This window comes from Pantherophis guttatus, chromosome 1 (assembly GCF_059756535.1).
Source record: "Pantherophis guttatus breed Tessera chromosome 1, ASM5975653v1, whole genome shotgun sequence".
NCBI classification, from domain to species: domain Eukaryota; kingdom Metazoa; phylum Chordata; class Lepidosauria; order Squamata; family Colubridae; genus Pantherophis; species Pantherophis guttatus.
The window spans coordinates 322,705,901-322,727,084 of record NC_142063.1 but is presented as its reverse complement, the minus strand read 5'-3'; the positions used below and the strand labels follow the sequence as shown (position 1 = coordinate 322,727,084).

General features: G+C 40.2%; 1 protein-coding gene across 1 annotated transcript in view; it reads right to left on the bottom strand.

Annotated features, from left to right (window-relative positions):
* The window catches only part of KIF3C (kinesin family member 3C), a 43,770-nt gene that overhangs the window by 16,281 nt on the left and 6,305 nt on the right, over window positions 1–21,184 (bottom strand). The gene's annotated exons all lie outside the window — the stretch shown is intronic.

Below are 21,184 nucleotides of genomic sequence, written 5' to 3'. Positions count from 1 at the left end.
GAAACCCATACTTTTCTGGTGGCATGCAAATAGCCAATTAACAAAGGCTGGGTTCTCATGATTTGCTTAACCAAATCGTTTAATAATCTAACAGCTGCATTTGCACACTAAGCTGACTTTTTTTTTTTTAATTGTAGTTTAGCAGAACGTGCATAAGCAGCATTGTTAGTTTGCGGTTTAGTGTATTTATAAAATCAGAACACTGAATGAATTCATAAAGAGGTTGGGCATTTTTTTTCCAAATCAGGCTTTAACCATGTGGTTCGATGTTTGTGCAAATCCAGAAGCTGCATTAATTCAGTAATCAGTTGAAGCAGCTAACTTGGCATTTGGTAGCAGACGTTTCAAGCACCTGAGCCAAAAAAATATAGAAGAAAAAGCTCCTGGTTCAACTTGGCTATACAAAATTGGCAAACTGCAGGTCCAAATCCACAACAGAAAAACAATTCAAAAGAGAAAGAGAAAGCAATTAAAAAGCCAACTGATAGGTTGCTTTTGACACCATCCATCTCTGGGCCTCAGGTGAAGTTTTCCACAGCTGTTATGATCCCTCTCTCCAAAGGGAGTTTTGAAGGAGAAAAATAGCATGAAGGGAGAGGATTACCCCTCCATTTTGTTGCAATATGGTCCCAATCCTGCCTGATTTTGAGGCAGTTATTAAAAAGTGAAATGATGGAAGTTAAATGCAACGTATTTCCTCTTTCTCAATGTGACTAACACAGCATAGGAATCTAAATGTCTGGGATAAGAGGACTGGAAATGGCCTAACCATGAGCAAAAGTGACATAGCTGTCTTACAGCAGGGCTGTCAAATGCACAGCCCGCAGGCCAGATGCGTCACATGCTGGCCACGCCCACGCCCGGTTTAGCAAAGGGGAAAAAAGTCTCGATACGTCATGTGAAGCCGCCGTGATGACACGAGTTTGACACCCCTGTCTTAGAGGCAAGAGATTTTGGATGACATCACACATTGGAAGGCAAATAGATCTGGTTCTTGTGGCTGTGATATAATACATTGCTCAAACAAATAAAGGGAACACAAGCAGAAGACATCCGAGATCTGAATGAATGAAATAGCCTTATTAAATACTTTGTTCGTTACATACAGTAGTTTTGTGTTCCTTTTAGTTGTTTGAGCAGTGTATAAACTACTGTATGTAAAGAACAAAGTATTTAATAAGGCTATTTCATTCATTCAGATCCCGGATGTCTTCTGCTTGTGTTCCCTTTATTTTTTTGAGCAGTATATATTGACCAGCCTTAGTGAAATGGAAGCCAGCTGCTTAAAAATATACATAATGGGATTGGTCTGAAAATTCACTTTTTAGAACATTCTTCCGCCTTTTTAATGCCATCCTGATGATTAAACCTGGTTGAATTTTCCCCATTTTTAAGCTATGTGGATACATTCAATTTCTTTCAAAACTGTTGACGTTGGATAAATAACCCTGAAATAGACTCATAAAGCCAGCCATGGATAACTATAGTTAAACTGTTTGGGTCTAGGATCAAGGCTTTTCAAATCCCAGTTAAAATACAAATTCAAAATTACTCATCTTCCTCTCTATATAAGAAACGGAAGTGATCATATGTAAAAATCTGTTGAGATGGGAAATTCAAAAATGCCTTGAACTTTGCCTTATGATGGAAAGGAAATAACAGAACAAAAAAAAAGCAGTACTTAACCCTTGATATAATGACTCCTGACAAGAAAGCTTATAAAAAGAAATTTAGAAAAGGTAAACCAAGCTTATGTTTCCCATATAAATAAGTAGCATTAATAAAATCACAAGCTATTTAAGGAGATTGTGAATTTGCATCTCTCTGAAATACTGGAGTTTCCTGTCAATTGGGATAGAATGGAGGGTATTTTTCTGAAGATACTTTCAACTGGCATCCATTAAGAATTTGTGGCTTTCCTGTCTCCAAGAGTGAGAAAGTAAGAATTTCACGGCCTACTTTTTAAATATCAATTTCAATTAATCCTGTTCTGCTCACCTAATTTTAGTGCTTTGAAAAAGAGCTAAGATGGAACATTCTCCCACTTACCCTGTGGGAATGCTCAAACTGCCTGTGATAGCCCAATATTTAAGGTGTCCTAAGTGAGCTCTCCGCTCCCCTTTGTTCCCAGGCTGTGGTGCTGACACTTCCCAGATGGTGCTGGGTTATAGCCAGGACTATTTCCTTCCACACAGCTGCTGGCCAACACATGGCAGCTGCACTCACTACTTGCAAGCCCTCCTTCCTGTGTGACTCTGCACTGAGCAGTTCTTTCCCACAAAAACACTGGAATCTTTTACTTGAAAGGAAGGCAAGCAACAATTTGGTTGGGGATTTGAGTTTTGCAGACTGAAAAATTCATATCTCCCTGATTCTTCTATCATGAAAACTGGCCCTGTTTTGCACCAAAGAATTGCAGTTACCAAAGCTTTTGTTATTCTACAAATCCTGTAGGTATACATTTATATATACAGCAGGGTGCTTATTCAGCAGGTTCTGACAGGTTCTGGAGAAGTGGTAGCGGAAATTTTGAGTAGTTTGGTGAACTGGCAAATATCATCTTTGGCTGGCCCCAGAGTGGGGTGGAAATGGAAATTTTGCAATATCCTTCCCACAGGAGTGGGGAGAGAATGGGGATTTTGCAGTATCCTTCCCCTGGAGTGGGGTGGGAATGGAGATTTTACAGTATCCTTCCCCTGCCACGCCCACCAAGCCACGGCCACAGAAACGGTAGTAAAAAAATTTGAATTCCACCACTGATATACAGGCAGAATTCACATAACAATGGTAATTGTGACCAGTATTTCCACTGCTAAGTCATGTGACTGCAACATTTAGCAATGGAAATTTCAGTACTTCTCGTTATCATCATTAAGTGAATCTCTGTGGGTTGTTAAGTGAGGACATCATGGGTCATCATTTGCAACCACCTGCCAGCTTCCCCATTGCCTTTGCTTGTAGAAAGCCAACAAAGAAGATTGCAAATGGAGATTACATGACCATGGGATTCTGTGACATTATAATTGCATGTGGCTGATGAACACCGGAATCATGTTTACATGACCGTGGGGACACTGTGATGGCTGCAACTTTAAGGGCTGGTTGTAAGCGTCCTTCAGTGCTGTTGTAACTTTGAATGGTTACTGAACAAATGGTCGTTTAACACACCCATAAACTTTATGCAAGGCTCTAGTTTGGCCAACCCTGAATTTTAGGCTGAAGTGATGAGGAGAGCTTGTCAATTTTTGATAATTTTGCAAGCAGTGCTATATAGCATTAGGGCAGATGAGAGATAAATGGAGAACTGATGGAAACTATAAAGGCAACAGGAGTTGCTTGTTTTCATATTTTCCCCATTTACAAAGAGAGAAGCATTACTGATTCATTAATTAAGCTTCAGGTTCCTAGTCAGGCATATTCATAGAGAAGGATTTCCCTGGACAGAAATAGAACAATGTGGGACACATGACTCTCGTGTTTGTATTGTATGCAGAATAGGATTCATCAGAGTCTCTATGATTCAGTTCTTGCTAAACCCAACTGCGAAGGTAGACAAATACTTTCTCGACCTATGACCACAATTGAGCCCAACATTTCCATTGCTGAGCAAGACTGTTGTTAAGTGAATTTTGCTTCATTTTACAACATTTTTGCCACAGTTGTTAAGTGAATCACTGCAGTTCTTAAATTAGTAGCACAGTTGTTAAAAGTGAATGTGGTTTCCCCATTGACTTCGCTTGTCAGAAGGCTGCAAAAGGTGATCACAAGATCCCAGGACCCTGCAACCATCAAAACTACAGGCCAATTGCCAAGTGTCTGAATTTTGATTCCATGACCATGGGGATGCCGCAATGGTTGTGTGAAAAATGGTCATGTCACTTTTTTCAGTGCCTTTGTAACTTTGGTCACCAAACAAATGATTGTAAATCGAGGATTGTAGTAGTCTCTTGGAACACTGTACAACGGTGTTCAACCTATGACCACAATTGGGACCAGAATTTTGATCATTAAGTGATGTGGTTGTTAAATGAGTTGTCATGTGACCAGACGTGATTTTATGACCATTTTATGGAGTTTGTTAAATAAATCATGTGGTTGTTAAGTGAATCACATGTTCATTAAGTGAATCTAGCTTCCCCAATTGACTTTGCTTTTCAGAAGTAGGCTGGAAAAGTCACAAATTGTGATCATATGATTGCAAGATGCTGCAGCTGTCATAAATGCAAGGCATTTGCCAAGAGCCCAAATTATAATCACATGACCAGGGTGTCATGTGTAATAGTCGTAACTTCAAGGATAGGCTATAACTCTCTTTTTCCTAGACAACTTTGAACCACGATAAGAAAAGTTGCATGATTTCAGACCAGTTAAACTCCTCAAACAGTCTACATAGGGTGGCATGGAATACAGGCCCAAGATCTATTTGGTTCATGGACAAATCCCACTAGGAAATTCTTCAGACATGCCCTTTAATTTCTCTGGGGCCTGTACTCAAGAAGCAAATTAGATTGCCTGCCTCCTCTCAAACGATCAGTTAGACTTTCCTTTTAAAGTACCAAATATTTTGATTATCCTAAACAATTTGGTTTTCTGAAATCCCAGGATTTCATAAGAGGACAACCTGTAGCCTGGTCTAGAAAATATTCAGAACCTAGACTCAAATCTTGCTATGTACTGCAGGGAGCTGAATTCAAGCCAAGAGATTTGAAGGAGGAGAGGCAGGAAGCAGGGCCAGGGAGGAGGGCCTGTCCTTCCTCAGAAGCTGTCATCAGTGCTTAATGGGGAAGCTGAGTAAAAAGGAGAGGTATTGTTGCACTCTCCACTCTAACTCCTGTATGCTTAGATTCAGAGAATCCTAGAGCTGGAAGATATCTTAAGAGATCACGAAGTCCAATCCCTTGCTCAGTGCAAGTTCCACGATAGCACTTGCAGATAATTATCCAACCTTTTTGAAGACCTCTATGGCAGGAGAGCTCTCCATGTAGCAAATCTTGCAACGGCTGAGGGACTTACTCTAGCCCAGGGGTATCAAACTCAAAGCCCGTGGACCGGATCCAGGCATGGGCTGCTTAGATCTGGCCTACAGGGCTGCCTTGGAAACAGCGGATGGTCCCGGGGTGCCTCAGCCAGCACAATGAAGCTTGGGAGGGCTGTGCGTGGCCTTCCCAGGCTCTGTTTTAGGCTGTGACAGCCTCCTGCAGCCCTCTGCCAGCGAAAAAGGAGCTCGGAAGACCCATCCATTTTGCCCTCCTGCACACACCATGAGCAACCTGACCAAGGAGAGCAAGAACAGCAGCAGCAGCAGCCTCGAGGAGGAAGCGCAGCTGGGCAGCCCCTTGGGGAAGCAGGGCTGGGCTGGGCTGTGGGGTCCCGTGCCCTGGGAGCTCAAGGGCCTGGCTGGGCACTTGCCTGTTGCTGCCTAGAGTTGGGACGGCCTGCGCCGCCATCCAGGGGTCCTCCACGTGGCCTGAGAGGGACGGCAAGCCTCCTCTGGAGGACAAGGGTTTGACCCTCTCCCTGGTCTCACTTTCCTCCTCTGGAGACAATGGATCCCGCCAGCCCCACCTGGACCACCACAGGTTCCCATGACACGAGTGACATTAAACTGGCCACGCCTACTCTGGCCCTGCCCACCCGGCCCCCTGAGGTCAAACACAACCTGATGTGGCCCTCAATGAAATCGAGTTTGACACCCCTGCTCTAGCCTGAACCTCTTGTCATTTTTACCCATTAATACTGGTCCTGTGCTCTGAAATTGTGGAAAATAAGTCCACTCTCTCATTTGTGTGCAACAACTCTTCTGCTATGATACCTTATTTACCACTTATGTGGGTTAAACATGCCCAGATCATTTAACCATCCTTCTTAAGGCTTTGTTTCCACGCTTCTTCATACCCTTCCTCTGAACATGCTCTAATTTTTGAACTAGGGTGACTAAAACTATACTCCAAATGGGTCTGAGCAGGGGATAATGTAATAGAGCAATCAATTCCTCTGATGAAGTCTCCGCTCTCTGTGCTCCCACTAATGCATCCTAAGGTAGCATTTGCCTTTTTGGCAGCCACATCAGACAGTTGGCTGATATTTAACTTACAGTATGACTGACAAGGACTCCCAGATCCTTTCCATCTGTAACTAGTGTCAAGCCAAATATCCTCCAGCCTATATTTGTGCTTTACATTTTTCTATCCTGATGCAGAATGTTATGTTTCTCCATCTTAAATTCCATCCTATTCATTTCAGCCTACTACCTGTCTAGAAGCTTGCCTGTATTTGTCGTCTCTTTGATTTTATTGTATGCCATGCAGCGTTCTTTTGGAATGATGTAGAAATAAAAAATAATAATATTAAAATCTTCTTTCATGTTCCTCCCTGAATTTGCACACACATTTCTAGCAAGGTAATTGAAACAAACTTCCACGTGGAAAAACAACTAAGGAAGCCAGTCTCCATCTACAGGGCATATCATTTATTTATTAGGATGATAAGCTTATACATCAATTTATACGAAAAACTCATCTTTCCAAGAGGTACTTTGTAACACTATCATTCAAGAGTCACTGAGGAGCTATCATTTACTGATGATATGACACTCAAAGATGCAAAATATGCAGGGGTGAAATTCAGCAGGTTCTGACAGGTTCTGGAGAACTGGTAGCAGAAATTTTGAGCAGTTCGGAGAACCGGCAAATACCACCTCTGGCTGACTCCAGAGTGGGGTGGGAATGGAGATTTTGCAATATCCTTCCCCCAGGAGTGGGGAGGGAATGGGGATTTTGCGGTATCCTTCCCCTGCCATGCCCACAAAGCCACGGCCACCAAGCCACACCACAGCCACCAAGCCACGCCCACAGAACCGGTAGTAAAAAAAATTGGATTTCACCACTGCAAATATGTCTACTGATCCCTTACTTGCCACTTAGGTGGACCCAGGAATTCTTGGGTGCCATGAGAGAAGTCTGTGGACATGCTTGGCACCTGATTTTTTAACATTAAAAATGGACACCAGAAGTTTTATTAGAAAATAAAAGTGGTACGCTCCTTCTATCCAGTGCTTTGTTTAGATATGTGTCCTTTTTGAGTACACAAGCAATGGTGACAAGGTGGCTTCTCCAACTTGAAGCAATTCATCCTATATGGATGTCCTTGGAGTAACCTGGTAGTCCCAAACTATCATAACTAAGGGGGGCTGGGATCAGGAATTGATGTTTTTATGTGCAACAGCCCCTCTTCTGTGGAAAGACCTCCAACAATTACGAGTGCAAGCTGGTTGCCAAGTGCCCACATTGCAATGATGTGACTGTGGAGGCATCATGATGGTGAGAACTTTGAGAACCAGTTGTAGGTACCACTCATTCGGTGCCATTGCAATTTCAAATGGTTTGCTGAATGAGTGGTTGTTAACCAAGGACTACCTATGCATATATTTCTATTATTATTTTTTTAGCATTCTCTTACATGCATTTTTCTCATTCACTGCCTCTTTCACATCATCATTCCACTCAGCATCCTTTTTCATACTTCCCTTCAGCATTAATTCAAATTTGATCAAATAAACAAATAAATTAACTCACACATTCTACAACATCAAAATTTTCATTCCTTTCTAAGTAGCTTCTACTCACATTTTCTTATGTCCATTTTCTATTTGTTCTGTCGCAAGATTAGTCTACCTTCTAATTTTTTTTCATGTAGTATTTGTGTTTTCTGTATTTGCAATTGTTGTATTGAATTATACTTTTTATTTCTTTCCATCAAAGTCCATTATATTTGAGCCATGGTGGCACAGTGGTTAGAGTGCAGTACTGCAGGCTACTTCTGCTGACTACCAGCTGACTGCAATTTGGCAGTTCGAATCTCACCAGGCTCAAGGTTGACTCAGCCTTCCATCCTTCCGAGGTGGGTAAAATGAGGACCCAGATTGTTGGGGGCAATATGCTGTGTAAACCGCTTAGAGAGGGCTGTAAAGCACTGTGAAGTGGTATATAAGTCTAAGTGCTATTGCTATTGCTATTTTAGTTAGAATGCATCTCAAAAATGGATGAGAGATTAAAGAGCAGGTACCAGACTTATAAATGGACTACCTGTCTCTAGCTTCCATGTTTCTCTGGTTGTGCTGTAGTGTCTATCACAAGCCATGAATGGGGGCAGCTTTAGACAGCGGCTGAATAGACAGCAGCCTAGGAACACCTTAACCTGGGAGGCACTAAAACTGAACCGTTTCCAAAAAAACCCAATAAAAAAGTGAAAAGCAATAATGATGCACTCTGTAAACCAGCATGCCTGCTTGAGGGTTAAATATAATTAAGGAACAAATGGGTGCACTCTGTAATGATTCTCATCTGTCAGAGTCCATTTCTCTTGAACTAAGTACAGCAGAATAACAAAAATACTGTATGTTTGATTTATATCGTGTATGACTAAGGGATTAAAAAATAAGAGGGGAAGGTTGCAAATATTTGTTAAGTAGCTACACCCAATCCAGTATCCCCCTCTTGTCTCTTTTATATAATACAGAGATCAGTAATGAACAACAATAACAACAAAAAAGCCTTCCAACTCAGGCTTCTTAGAGCTGAACAACTCAAAGATTCCAGAATTGCGGTGATGTGTGAACAAAAGTGATTGTGTTCATTGGAGATGTGAATATATTGCCTCCCCACCTAAATACACAAATTATTAATGTCATCATGTGTTAGTTCAGCAGCAATCATTCAGATGTCAACAAGCCAGAGAGCTTCATCTCTGCAGCAGTAAGATGGGTTTCATTGTTAGGTGGCAATTTAACATTCAACTCACTGGATGGTTACAATTTCTATCCTATTGGATAGTTTCAACGTCTATCTGTTATGATATCCACAACTGGCCATTTACTCTACCTCTTCATGCATCATGTCCAAAACTAATATGATGGGGAAGTGAGGATTGTAAGGTTGTCAAGCAAGAGTGTATGACCTTGAACAACTCACTAATCCTATTTGTTCAAGTTGTGAACTCCCAATTCAAAGAGAAGACCATTTGTTGAAAGTTCAGCTCATCAAAGTAAGTGACAACTCACTTCCTTATGGTATGAGTTCAGAGGCCCTAAGAGCTGCTAACTCCCTGGAATATAGATCTTTTGTATACCTTCTGTGTAGTTCTAGCCCAGGGGGGCATTGCCCCACATATTAATTATATATTACATTATATGTGTTGCTACAAATCACTAATAGCCATCTATAGACATGACTATAAATATGCACTCTCTCCCCCATCATATATACTGGTATATTGTTCTTTCTGAGAATATCATAAACTCCCCCTTCTTCCCAATAGCTTTGTATGTTCTCAATGGACTGCTTAAAAAGCTTTGCTGTCTACATCTTTTCATAGGCTGCCCTCTAATTTTACTACACAAAGCTCTTGGGAGATCCCATCAGTTGTAGCTACTAGATTAAAGGATGAAACTGGAAACTGATATGCTCACCTCACCATAAGCACATCTCAATCAATTTTACCCATACTCTTATGCACATCACTTTAATCAAAATGCCCTACATGTGCAATATAAATTCAAAGAGTATTCAACTGTCTATTTACCATAAGATAGGAATATAATATATTATTTATCCATAAAGATTTAACTATACCTATATATATAGTTCTGTAATACCCTTCACTTTCTTATTAAAATATAAGAAGAAGAACTTGATAGATCAGCCCACAGATGACTTAGCTTACAAGTCACTTAGACTAGATATAAATATTGACAAAACTAAAAAGTCACTATAATTGTTGACTCAAGGTTGACTCAGCCTTCCATCCTTCCAAGGTAGGTAAAATGAGGACCTGGTTTGTGGGGGCAATAAGCTGACTTTGTATAAAATAGAACACCGCTTAGGGTGGGCCAAAAGCCCTACTAAGCAGGTATACACAAAAGTATGAAGGCTATTGCTTAAAAGCATTGTAAGCCGCCCTGAGTCTCCGCAGAAGGGCAGCATATAAATCAAACTAATAAATAAATAAATAAATAAATAAATAAATAAATAAATAAATAAATAAATAAATAAATACCAAGAAGCAAGATTTATTTACATGATATGAATCAGAGGTGGGTTCTGACCAGTTCTGGAGAACCGGTAGCGGAAATTTTGAGTAGTTCAGAGAACCGGTAGTAAAAATTCTGACTGGCCCCGCCCCCATCTATTCTCTGCCTCCCAGCTGATTGGGAGGAAATGGGGATTTTGCAATATCCTTCCCCTGGAGTAGGGTGGGAATGGAGATTTTACAGAATCCTTCCCCTGCCACGCCCATCAAGCCACACCCACAGAACTGGTAATAAAAAAATGTTGAAACCCACCACTGATAAGAATATTATAAAACTGAAAAAAGCAGAGAAGAGAAGCTAAAGTCAAGAAGGACAAATATCTCAGGAAGAAGTTAATAATTTCAGAGAGTTCTTAGAAGAGACAAGAAGCAAGTTTATGGTGACATTTCTAAAGATACGGAAGATTTCACAAAGTGTGCAAACTATTGTGCAACATTCTTAATTTCACATGCCACAAAATAATGCTCAGGATCCCCCACTGGAGATTAGAGCCTTACACAGAAGAGAAGATGCCAGATGTTCAAGTTAGTTTTAAGAAAAGGCCGAGGAACAAGAGAAATTATTATAGATGCATGCTGAATAATTGAGAAAGCCAAATACCCAAAAGAAAACGATGTGTGTTATACTGATCATAGAAAGGCTTTGATTGTGGCAATCATGTCAAGCAGCAGAAAGTCCTTAGGAAAATGCATGTCCTAAAAGATCTCCTTGTCCTCATGAGAAACTTATACCAGGACAGGAAACCACACACTGATCAGACCATGATGAACAGATTGGATTTAGATCAGTGAAGGAGTGAGATAAGGCTATATATATATACTCTCATCTAATTTATTCTTTTTTTTTTTGAACAATTTTTTTTATTTTTTTTAAAACACATAAACATACAAAAATCTTTTCAGAACGAGCCATTGATCCGGTCAAAAGTAGGTACAATTACTAATTCCTCTTTAACAAAAGCTTTTCCAAAATCCCCACTAATTACCATTTTTTAAAAAAAAACCAAAAAGCAAAAAAAAAGAGATTATCTAACATGTCATTTTACACAAATCAATTACCCTCTATTATTTCACCACAAATCTTAATTTCCAAAAAATATTCTTTAACATTGTTGCCATAAATTCTAATTAACAAAAAAAAAAATTCTTAAAACCCATTACATTAATCTTAAAATCCTTAATTCAATATCATTTCATATATGGTATATGGTTGGTTTTAAAATTTGATATTGATTTTAATTGAAATGTTTTAAATTATGGGCCAAATTTTATTTAATTATTTTAAATCTATTTTAACTTTTGTGTATGAATGTTTTATATTTGGCTGTTCACCGCCCTGAGTCCGGAAGGAGAAGGGCGGTATAGAAATCTGAAAAATAAATAAATAAATAAATAAATTTCAATTTCTTTCCCTTTTAATATGGATGGATACTATCTTGAAAATACAAATCATCAAAGTATTTACGCAGTCACCACATGATCATTTCATTGTTAGTATTAATTCATTAATTGTTAGTATTAATCTCCTAATTTATTCAACCTATTGTATATACTGAAGATATATTGATAGAGAAAGACTGGAAGAAGAATGTGATTTTAAAATAGAAGGAAGAAACATCAATAACCTGTACTATGTTGATAGTACCATACTACGCTTCATAGTTAAAAATGCAAATGATCTGTAAGCACTAGTAATAAAAATTAACAAGCATAATAAAAAATTGAGATTAAGGTTAAGCATTAAAATGATCAAATTAATTAGATAAGGGCAACTATCCTCATCATTAATAATAAAGATACTGAAATGGTTGGTAGTTTCTACCTTTTAGGATCAACTATCAACAATAAAAGAATTGTTGATTCCTTTCAATCAATCAATACACTTCAACTACGACATCATAGGATAGCAGTGAAGGCCTTGGAAAAGATATTCAGATGCCATGATTTATTTATATCTATGAAGACCAGAATTGTGCAGCAATGGTTCTCCTGTGACACTCCTTGGATGTGAAAGACTTTAAAGGAGTAGGATAAAAGAATATTGATGCTTTTGAACTTTGATGTTCGCGAAGACACCTGAAAATACCATGGGTAGCCAAGAAAACAAACAAATGGATCATAACTAAAATCAATGCAGAGTTCTTATTTGACACAAGCTCAAATCATATTTTGGACACATTCTGTGAAGATTTAGCTCCCTTGAGAAGGTTCTTTTGCTGGGAAAGATAAAAAGAGAGAGAGAGAGAGAAGGCCAGCAGCAAATAGGTAGACTCAGTTACAGCAGCAACTGAGTATCTTTGGAAGACCTGAAGAACCAGGGTGGGGACAGAGTTGGAGAATGTCATCACTAAGAGCTGACACTAATCTGATGGCTCATAATCAATCAATTAAAAAAACACACAAAGAAAAAAACTCTCTCTTGTTCATTTATAGGAGAAACAGCGCAGGTTAAATCCTGAATGTTTTTAAAGTGAAAAAAATAGATGTATTTATGAATAAGCTGGATAATGTGTGCAACTACGACTAAGAAGATGGTTAAACAGAATTTTAAGATTTATTCTGAAATGTTTAGAATTTTAATTATTAAATCTTTATCTAAATTACATTTCATTTTATTAATAATGCTTTTCATCTGCCTCTGGAGAGTATCTCACCTGGGAGGGATGTTCAGGGGCTTTCTGTAAAGACACAGACATTCCAGAGGCATTGCTAGCTCTCAAAACACAAGGGCCCCACCCACCCTTTGTTGGTTTCACAAATCCTTGGATGACTTGCACCATCCCTTGACTTTGCATGATGAACTGTGGCATGTGCCTGCTGCTCCTGACTGAACGATAAAAATGCAAGGAAGCGATGAACCATCCTGGACCCAGACAGATGATTTCATAAACTCTCAGCCTTCTCATCATTGAAGAACATTATTAAACAAGCTTATCAAATAAGCTTGTCATAATTTGGATGATGGCCATCTAAGTGATGTAAATAATAAGTGAAATAAAACAGAAAGAGGCACACACATCTATGGATAAGCTCATAAATCAGCATCTTTTGAAAATATGTAGCCTATAATTGAAGGCACAAAATTCATATCACACATTGCAGATCCTGCTCAGAATTCACATCAACACTATTGCTTGCCACCTAGACTTTGTCTCAGTCTATTAGGCTAGTATTTTGCCATGTAATATTAACATTACAAGAAATTCTTCCTGGTTCCAGTTCCAAGTTTAGCACTATCACTGGCTGCAATTTTCTTACAAGAAAATCATAAAGGGGTGACATTCACTGCAACTGAGTGTATGTCACAATTTTTTTTGAAAAATAAAATTGGTTTGTTGACTATTTCACAGCTGGTAGGCTTCACATGTGTTATGCTACAAGCTATATTTTAAAAACCACAAAAACTGGATTTACATGTCATGCTGAGCAACGAGCATGACAATGCTGAGAAGTTAAGAAAAGTCTCCTACCATCTGTGAAAAGGATATTTCTATACCCTAATTTCTAATACAATCCAGTCATTATCTTCCACCATGAATTATACATTGCATTGCAACTGGCCTTCTTCATTGGAAATACTTAGTTGGAAATAAGGGCAGGTTATATAGTATATGTTTTTTTTCCCTTATGTGTCCATCCCATTATATTAAACCCACACACCATAGAAACATACATAAACCAAGTACGACAAAAAATAAATTTGATTAAATGTAAATTGCAATAAATATGGTTATCCCTATGCAGTATATGTATTTGATCATTTCCTCCTCTGGTACATGAAAAAAATGTACATCAATAACAACTACTGAAAAGTACTGGAGGATGCATGGTAGGTGAGGGTAAGACAAAAAAGCCAAGATAGTGGTCATGGATGCAGGATTAAAGCCCTGCCTCTTTTATGTATGTTGCATGTGTAATGTGTGTTAAAAAGGGCACAGCTTCAATCACAGTCACAGACATTGTCTAGACTTTCTTTGGCCTCCTCTATGGATGCTCCTGAATGCAACAATACTTTATTAGGCAGCTCTGCACCTTGGCTACAATTCATACAGTTTTTAGAAAATCCTCCAGATGAGGCAGTGGCTAGCCCTATCTTTGCTCATGGATTGAAATATTTACTTTTGATCCTCAGAAAACCCAGGAATCCTCTTTTCCATTTAGCAGGGCACGTCGGCCACACTTCTACTTTTTGCCTCCATCACTCTGACAGAATGTCGAGGAAAATATATAGACAGTGTTAAATTTTAATAATAAAAATACAAATAAAGTGGTTATTTTCCAGAAAATATCACAAACTGTCAATAAAGCCACACCCTGCATTAAAATCACGTTAAAGGGAGATATAAAAACTTCATCAAAGGGAAGCCATCTGTGCACTATTTAGTAACACCTGAAGAATAAAAAAAGGCAATTTCCAAAGGGCAAAAGAAGGGGAAAAATACGGTGATAGAATCTGTCTAAATGACACAAATGGTGGCTATGGATCTCTGCTTACTCCATCACAAGAATTCCCTGCAATGCCTGGCAAATCAGTTGCTTAGCAACAGCTCCTCCCATTATTTCCCTTAGGAGACTCTTGTACTCTCCAATCTAGCCCTATTAGTAGATGCGCGTTGCTACTCAGCCTCCAGATTTTCCTTCCTTGATGGTAATATTTGCAGTCATAGGTTGGGTTCAGGCAAAGTGTTAAGCTATAAGACTGCTTGTTTACTTCTGGTTTAGCATATTGACAGAATCCAGTGCCATCTTGATTTCCAATGTGGCAATTGCGAACCCAGGCCAATGATGGGGCAGTGGCTATTGTGGCTTTTGGAGTTCCTGACCCACAGATATCCAGAGGTGAGATCCTATTTGCAGAATCAAGCTGTAGAGAACAGATAGGACTGCCACTATTGTATAGGCCTCTTTGCTGCATACAGGTAATTCTCAACTTACGAATACAAATGGGACCATAATTTATGTTGCTAAACAAGGCAGTTGTTAAGTGAGCCACTCCTAGTTTTATGACACTTTTTTTTTTGCCCTGGTTATTAAGCAAATCACAGCAGTTATGTGAAGCATGCCATCATTAAGCCAATCTGGTTTCTCCCATTTACTTTGCTTGTCGTAAGCCAGCTGGGAAAGTTGCAAATGACCCTTAGATGCTACAACCGTCATAAAAACATGCTGGTTGCCACGTGCCCAACTTTTGATCACATGACCATGGCGTTGCTGCAATGGTCACAAGTGCCAGGACCAGTTAGTTATAAGTCACATTTTTCAGTGTAGTTGTAACAATGAAAGATCGCTAAACAAATTGGTTGTAAATTGAAGATGCTCTGTCATGGCTTCCTTACCTGAATTGCTTGACATTGTGCCTGGGTTTTCCAGCCTATGATACTGGGAGATGTCAACTTGTCTTCCCCAGGTGTGGAGTCTGAAGTGGCTTGGGAGTTCACAGCTGCCACCATGGCAACCATTGACCTGACCCAAGTCATCAAGAGTAAGATGCATAGCAGTGGGTCACTTGTTGGACCTGTTCTTTCTCTAGGGGCAATGACAATGTGATCTGGAACTGGGAATGTTGCTCTTGCCCTTGAGATACAGATCATAGTTCTGGAGTTCTTCATGCCTATCAATTTGTCTGCCCAGATACCGGTTAGACCTCAGTTCATCTTGGGCCTTAGTCATCTCTTGGGATGAGAATGTGGTGACAGCCTTGATTCAGATTGTACCTTCATGGCCTTTCTCTATACATGAATCTCAGAGGTCTCCTGGTTCTCAAAGGAACTAGGAAATAAAATGGCAAAAGACATTAGAGCGCTGCGGGAAGAAATAGATTGGATCCCTACCAGATCTGGACATGTTACTGAGACAGCCCTTTGACCTATGATGGGACTGAAATGGGGGTAATACATTCATCCTGGTCCTTCTAAATCTCTTGGCTTTCAATGCCATTGATCATTGTATCCTTCTGGATCAGCTCAGGTGGTTGGGAGTGAGAGACACCGTGTTGTGTTAGCTCTCCTCCTTCTTCCACAAACAGTCCCCCTTCCTGTTGATGTGGGGGAGTCCTCAGCTCTTGCTCAGGGTTCAGTTTCCCACCCACCCATCCCCGCTATTCTTATCTAGCATCTACATGAATCTCCTGGGTGATGTTATCTGATGTTGTCATGGGACTGGATATCAACAATATGCTAATGATACCTATTTACATAACTCTTGATCACTGATCTTCTATCTCAATGTCTAGAGGTTATAGGGGTCTAGATAGGGAAAAATAGATGGAGCTCAATCTTGGATATGAGTGGGGATGTGGTCACACTGTCCCAATTCCCAGTTTGTGGACTGGTAACAGGCCGCAGCACGCCAGAAACCGGGCCACACAAACAAATGAAGCCCCATCTGCAGGATGCAGGCAGCACACAAAGCCACATCCCCTCCAGTTCACAGAAAAACCTTTTTCCAGATTTTTGAACTGGTCCCTGGTGCCCAAAAATTGAGGGCCATTGCTCTAAGATTCACAGTCGATTGTCCAACAACATGAAATTTATTGTGGAGAAAAGCAAGGTTTTATATCTATGCAGGAAAAACCAAAGATACATGTATAGATTAGACGAAACATGGCTCAAAAACAGTAACTGTGAGAGGGACCTTGAAGTCCTAGTGGACGATCCCTTAAACATGAGCCAGCAGTGTGTGGCAGCAGCCAAAAAAGCTAATACAATCCTTGGTTGTATAAACAGAGGCATAGTATCAAAATCACGTGAAGAATTAGTACCACTTTATAAATCTTTAGTAAGACCACACCTAGAATACTGCATACAGTTCTGGTTACCACATTATAAAAAAGATGTTGAGACTTTGGAAAAAGTGCAAAGAGCAACTAAAATGATTAAAGGCCTGGAGACAAAAACATGCGAAGAATAGTTGAAGAATTTAGATATGGCTAGTCTAGAGAAAAGAAGGACAAGGGGTGACATGATAGCAGTATTCCAGTATTTGAGGGGCTGTCACAAAGAAGAGGGAGTCAATTTATTTTCCAAAGCACCAGAAGACAAAGACAAGAAAAAATGGAGTCTGTCAAGATCTTTTGGGATCCTGAGCTTATCTTCTGGGCTGTTTGCTATGCTTGAAGAACATCTTCTAAAATGGAGGAGGGAAAACCCCAATTTTGGAGTAAAGACTTCAACAAGCTATAAAAATACTAATCAAATCAGAAGTTATATATCCCTGGTTTAGAGCTTAGAGTATCCATTACAAGATAACACTTCCCTCAAGAACAATTTAATTTAGCATCCTAAACACATAAACTCATATTACAAATTTTGTCTTCAGTTTTTGGCCCTTCCCTGTTGGTTTCAGGCATCTCACCAGATGTTGCCGATACATTTTCAAGCCCATTTGAGTACTAGAAAGGCTAGAAATGTGTTATTTTTTAAATTAACTGTCATCATGTGGAAATACAATTATTGTTTGTGTGTGTGTGTGTGTTTCTTGCTGCTGTGGAATTACAATGTGCACACAGCCTTGCTGAAGTGAAAAAAATAAGACCATTGTTCATTTGATCGCTATCCAACAATAGTCTCCCATTTAGAAATAGATGAAGGATGAGTTTTGTAGTCTAATACTGTCTCTCTGCCCCCTTTTCATCTTTTAGCATTACTAATGCAATGCTGTCGCTTTCACTACCATCCGTTCTGCCAGTAAGAATCACATCTCTGAAACTGCATTGTGTGTGCACACATGCTCCCAAAGGGAGCCCAATCTAGAGCGCTAGTTACTCTGCCTAGCCCTACAGCCTATATTCCCAGTGCTTGTCAAAATTAGGTCAACCTTCCGTTGCAATTACGTTGCTAAAGGCAGCTGCTGATCAAAAACAATTCCATCAAGCATGATAGTAAGATAGCAGCATAAAAAAACCCTCACACGATCTTTGTTTTCGATTTAAGTTTCCTTTGCTAAAATCTTGCAAATTAAAATAGAATGCAATGATATTCCACCACAGGAACTACAAGGGCAAAGCAGAGCTCTAATATAAATTACTTTCTGATCAGATTCACACAACATACTTAGTCATGGTTTGCTTAAACATGGCTTGTTGGAAGATACAAAATATATACAGCTGAACCAGGCAAACGTTATGGCTTAGAGCTCAAGCCAACAGATAATAGCTCAGTGAACCTGTCTCTGGAGCTGAGAAAGGATCTGCTTTTCCTCACTGACAATTCCTCTTTTTCCTGTTGAGCTGCTGGGAACAGCTGGAATTCTGAGCATGGCATAGGAAACTTGCAAAATGGCAGGTGTGGGAGGCATAAAATATTCACAGCCCAAACACAAACTGAGATGCTCTTTCAATCTCAGCTCACCTCTGCCTTCTTTTTCTGGGCAAGAGGATACACTCTCAAAAAAAAAGCTCTTTAATTTTCGGTAATGGAGTTTAGAACATCTTGGGCACCAAGGGAGGTTCTGTGGATATACTGGTAGCCAAGGATATCAAATTCGAAAAGCTAGATATTTGGCCAGGGGTCTTGAGGAACCAATGGCAGTAGCCTTCATATTGACTCTCCTGGGCTAATTGACCAGATTTAGGAGAGACTCATTACTGTCACACATTACTGTCACCTCCAACCAATTATACAGCAAGATCTGACCAGCTAGTTTCTGGATTCATATTAGGGTGGTATCCATGCACAACCACCGATCTTTTCTTTGGCTCTTGATGTGCCATGCCAGGCCCTATGCAGCAAAATGTGGTTCAGTGATCATTTTATCCAACACATCCTTGTGATTACTGACCACTCCCAGGAAGCCAAATGCAAGAGCTTTTTGAAAGCAGCACAATATCAAAGATCTGAGCATGACCACTTTTCCTGCTATTTATATCGCTCCTATTATCTTTGTTGCCTTTGTATGCATAGCAAGGTTCCTGGGCTCTTCTTCCAAGGTGACAGAAGCAGCAAACTAAAGAAGCAGGCTTACATCATTGACTAAGTTCAGGCAATGCGTTAAGATGAAGATACTTTAAACACTGATTATAAAATTACCACCGGGCCAGGTACATATAATATGCTTGGTCACAAATCATGATATACAAACCCACAATGGCTCAGCTCAGATAATGTATTTCTCCAGATCAGACCACTGATCATTCATCACCCCTTGGCCCACCTATTGGAAATGAGATCATGTCCTTTTCGGGGCTGCTAAGCTGGTCAGTCTTTGATCTGATTTTTTTTTACACAATATTCCATAAGGCTGGATTGTGTGCTAAAGAAAAGGAGGGCTTCCCTCTGTTTTCCATCCATCCATTCACAAAGCTGCCTCTCTCTGGTACACAATGGTCTCCTTCTTTTCTAGGCCACCATTGACCCAAGGCTGTATGGGCTGGGGGGACTAGTTATAGGCATTGTGCTTGTTCATTGAGAGGGTAACTCCAACCAACAGAAGGGAACATTCATGCAGATGCCATTACCCCACATCCCTCGCCCTCCCTTTAACTACAAGAGGTCAGTCAGATGCCTCTGCTATCTTCTTGGAAGCCGAGAGGTCCATATCTGGGAGAGCTTTGTTGGGATTCTTCAGGGCATCCTCTGTGCCCATCCAATCCTGGAAAACCAGGAATATCAAACAAGGGAGTATCATTGACATGCTATTTCCTCACTACTGATCTAGGATTAGAAAAAAATGGGATCCGGGTGTTACCCCCTAGAAATAGGACATGGGATTTCAGAGACTAAAGAGGAAGAAGGAAAGCATTGCCTCCTTCATTTCACCGAAGCCTTGATTCCTACTGTAGCAGAGAAAGGAAGAAGCCTGATTCTGAGAAAGCATCGTGCCCGTCATCTGCACACTGAAGGATACTCCTAGGAGTAAGTGATCCATAGCTTATGAATTGCATGAGACTGCAAGCCTTTTAAAAATTTTCCTCAACCTCCAAGATTTTGTCAATGAAATTCAGCAGCAAAGTATCAAAATGCGGAGGTGTAATTTTATTTCAAAAGAAAAAAGGGGAAAGGGAGGTATATTCGGCCCCTGACAGAGTTGATGTATGAATTTATCTTACTAAAAAAGAAAGAAAAGATAAACTTTAAAAAAACGAACAAAGGGCCTGAAATTCTGGCCCCACCCTTTCCAGTAACTTCAGCATATCACTACCACAACCTCTGGGGTCCTCAGTGGACCAAAAATAAAAGGTTTTTTTAAAAAACACACACACAATATAGTTTTGGCTGCAAAACAACCTCCGAGTCTTGACTTAATGTGTCCAATAATTTTCTTCTAATTATAAACCATGGGCCAAGCCCAGACAGCATGGAATTTTTCACTGTAGCTCTCATGATCAATGCACATTCAGCCTTAGTGATTTATCTAGCCAGTGATACTGTCTGCATTTGCAATGAGAGTCCACATCATTTGTAGGGCAGTTCCAAAGTTGTAAGTTTCACCTGGGGAGAATGCAATATCGCTAGTCATGCACAGGTTTATTCCCTGCCCTCAGCCCAAGCTTACAAATAATGGGCTTACAAAAACACCCCCAACCTCCCAAGTTTGAAACTCATCAGCCCCTTGCCCACTTTTGGGGTATGCTCAAATATGATTTGGTCCTTTTTGAAGTTTGGCTTCTTTCTTTGCCTCTTTGCATTGTCCGGTACCAAGAATAATATGCAAACAGGTGTTTTGAGGGGTGCCGATCCCCTTCATGGAGTCCAGTGGTTTCTGCCTATAGGAAGGAAACCTTAATTCTGCAAAGGCCAGTCATAATCAGAGGTGGTATTCAGCAGGTTCTGACCAGTTCTGGAGAACCAGTAGTGAAAATTTTGAGTAGTTTGGAGAACCTCTGACTGACCCCGCCCCATCTATTCTCTGCCTCCCGAGTCCCAGCTGATTGGGAGGGAATGGGGATTTTGCAGTAACCTTCCCCTGGAGTGAGGAGGGAATGGGGCTTTTACAGTATCCTTCCCCTGGAGTGGGGAGAGAATGGGCATTTTACAGTATCCTTCCCCTGGAGTGAGGAGGGAATGGGGCTTTTACAGTATCCTTCCCCTGGAGTGAGGAGGGAATGGGGCTTTTACAGTATCCTTCCCCTGGAGTGGGGAGAGAATGGGGATTTTACAGT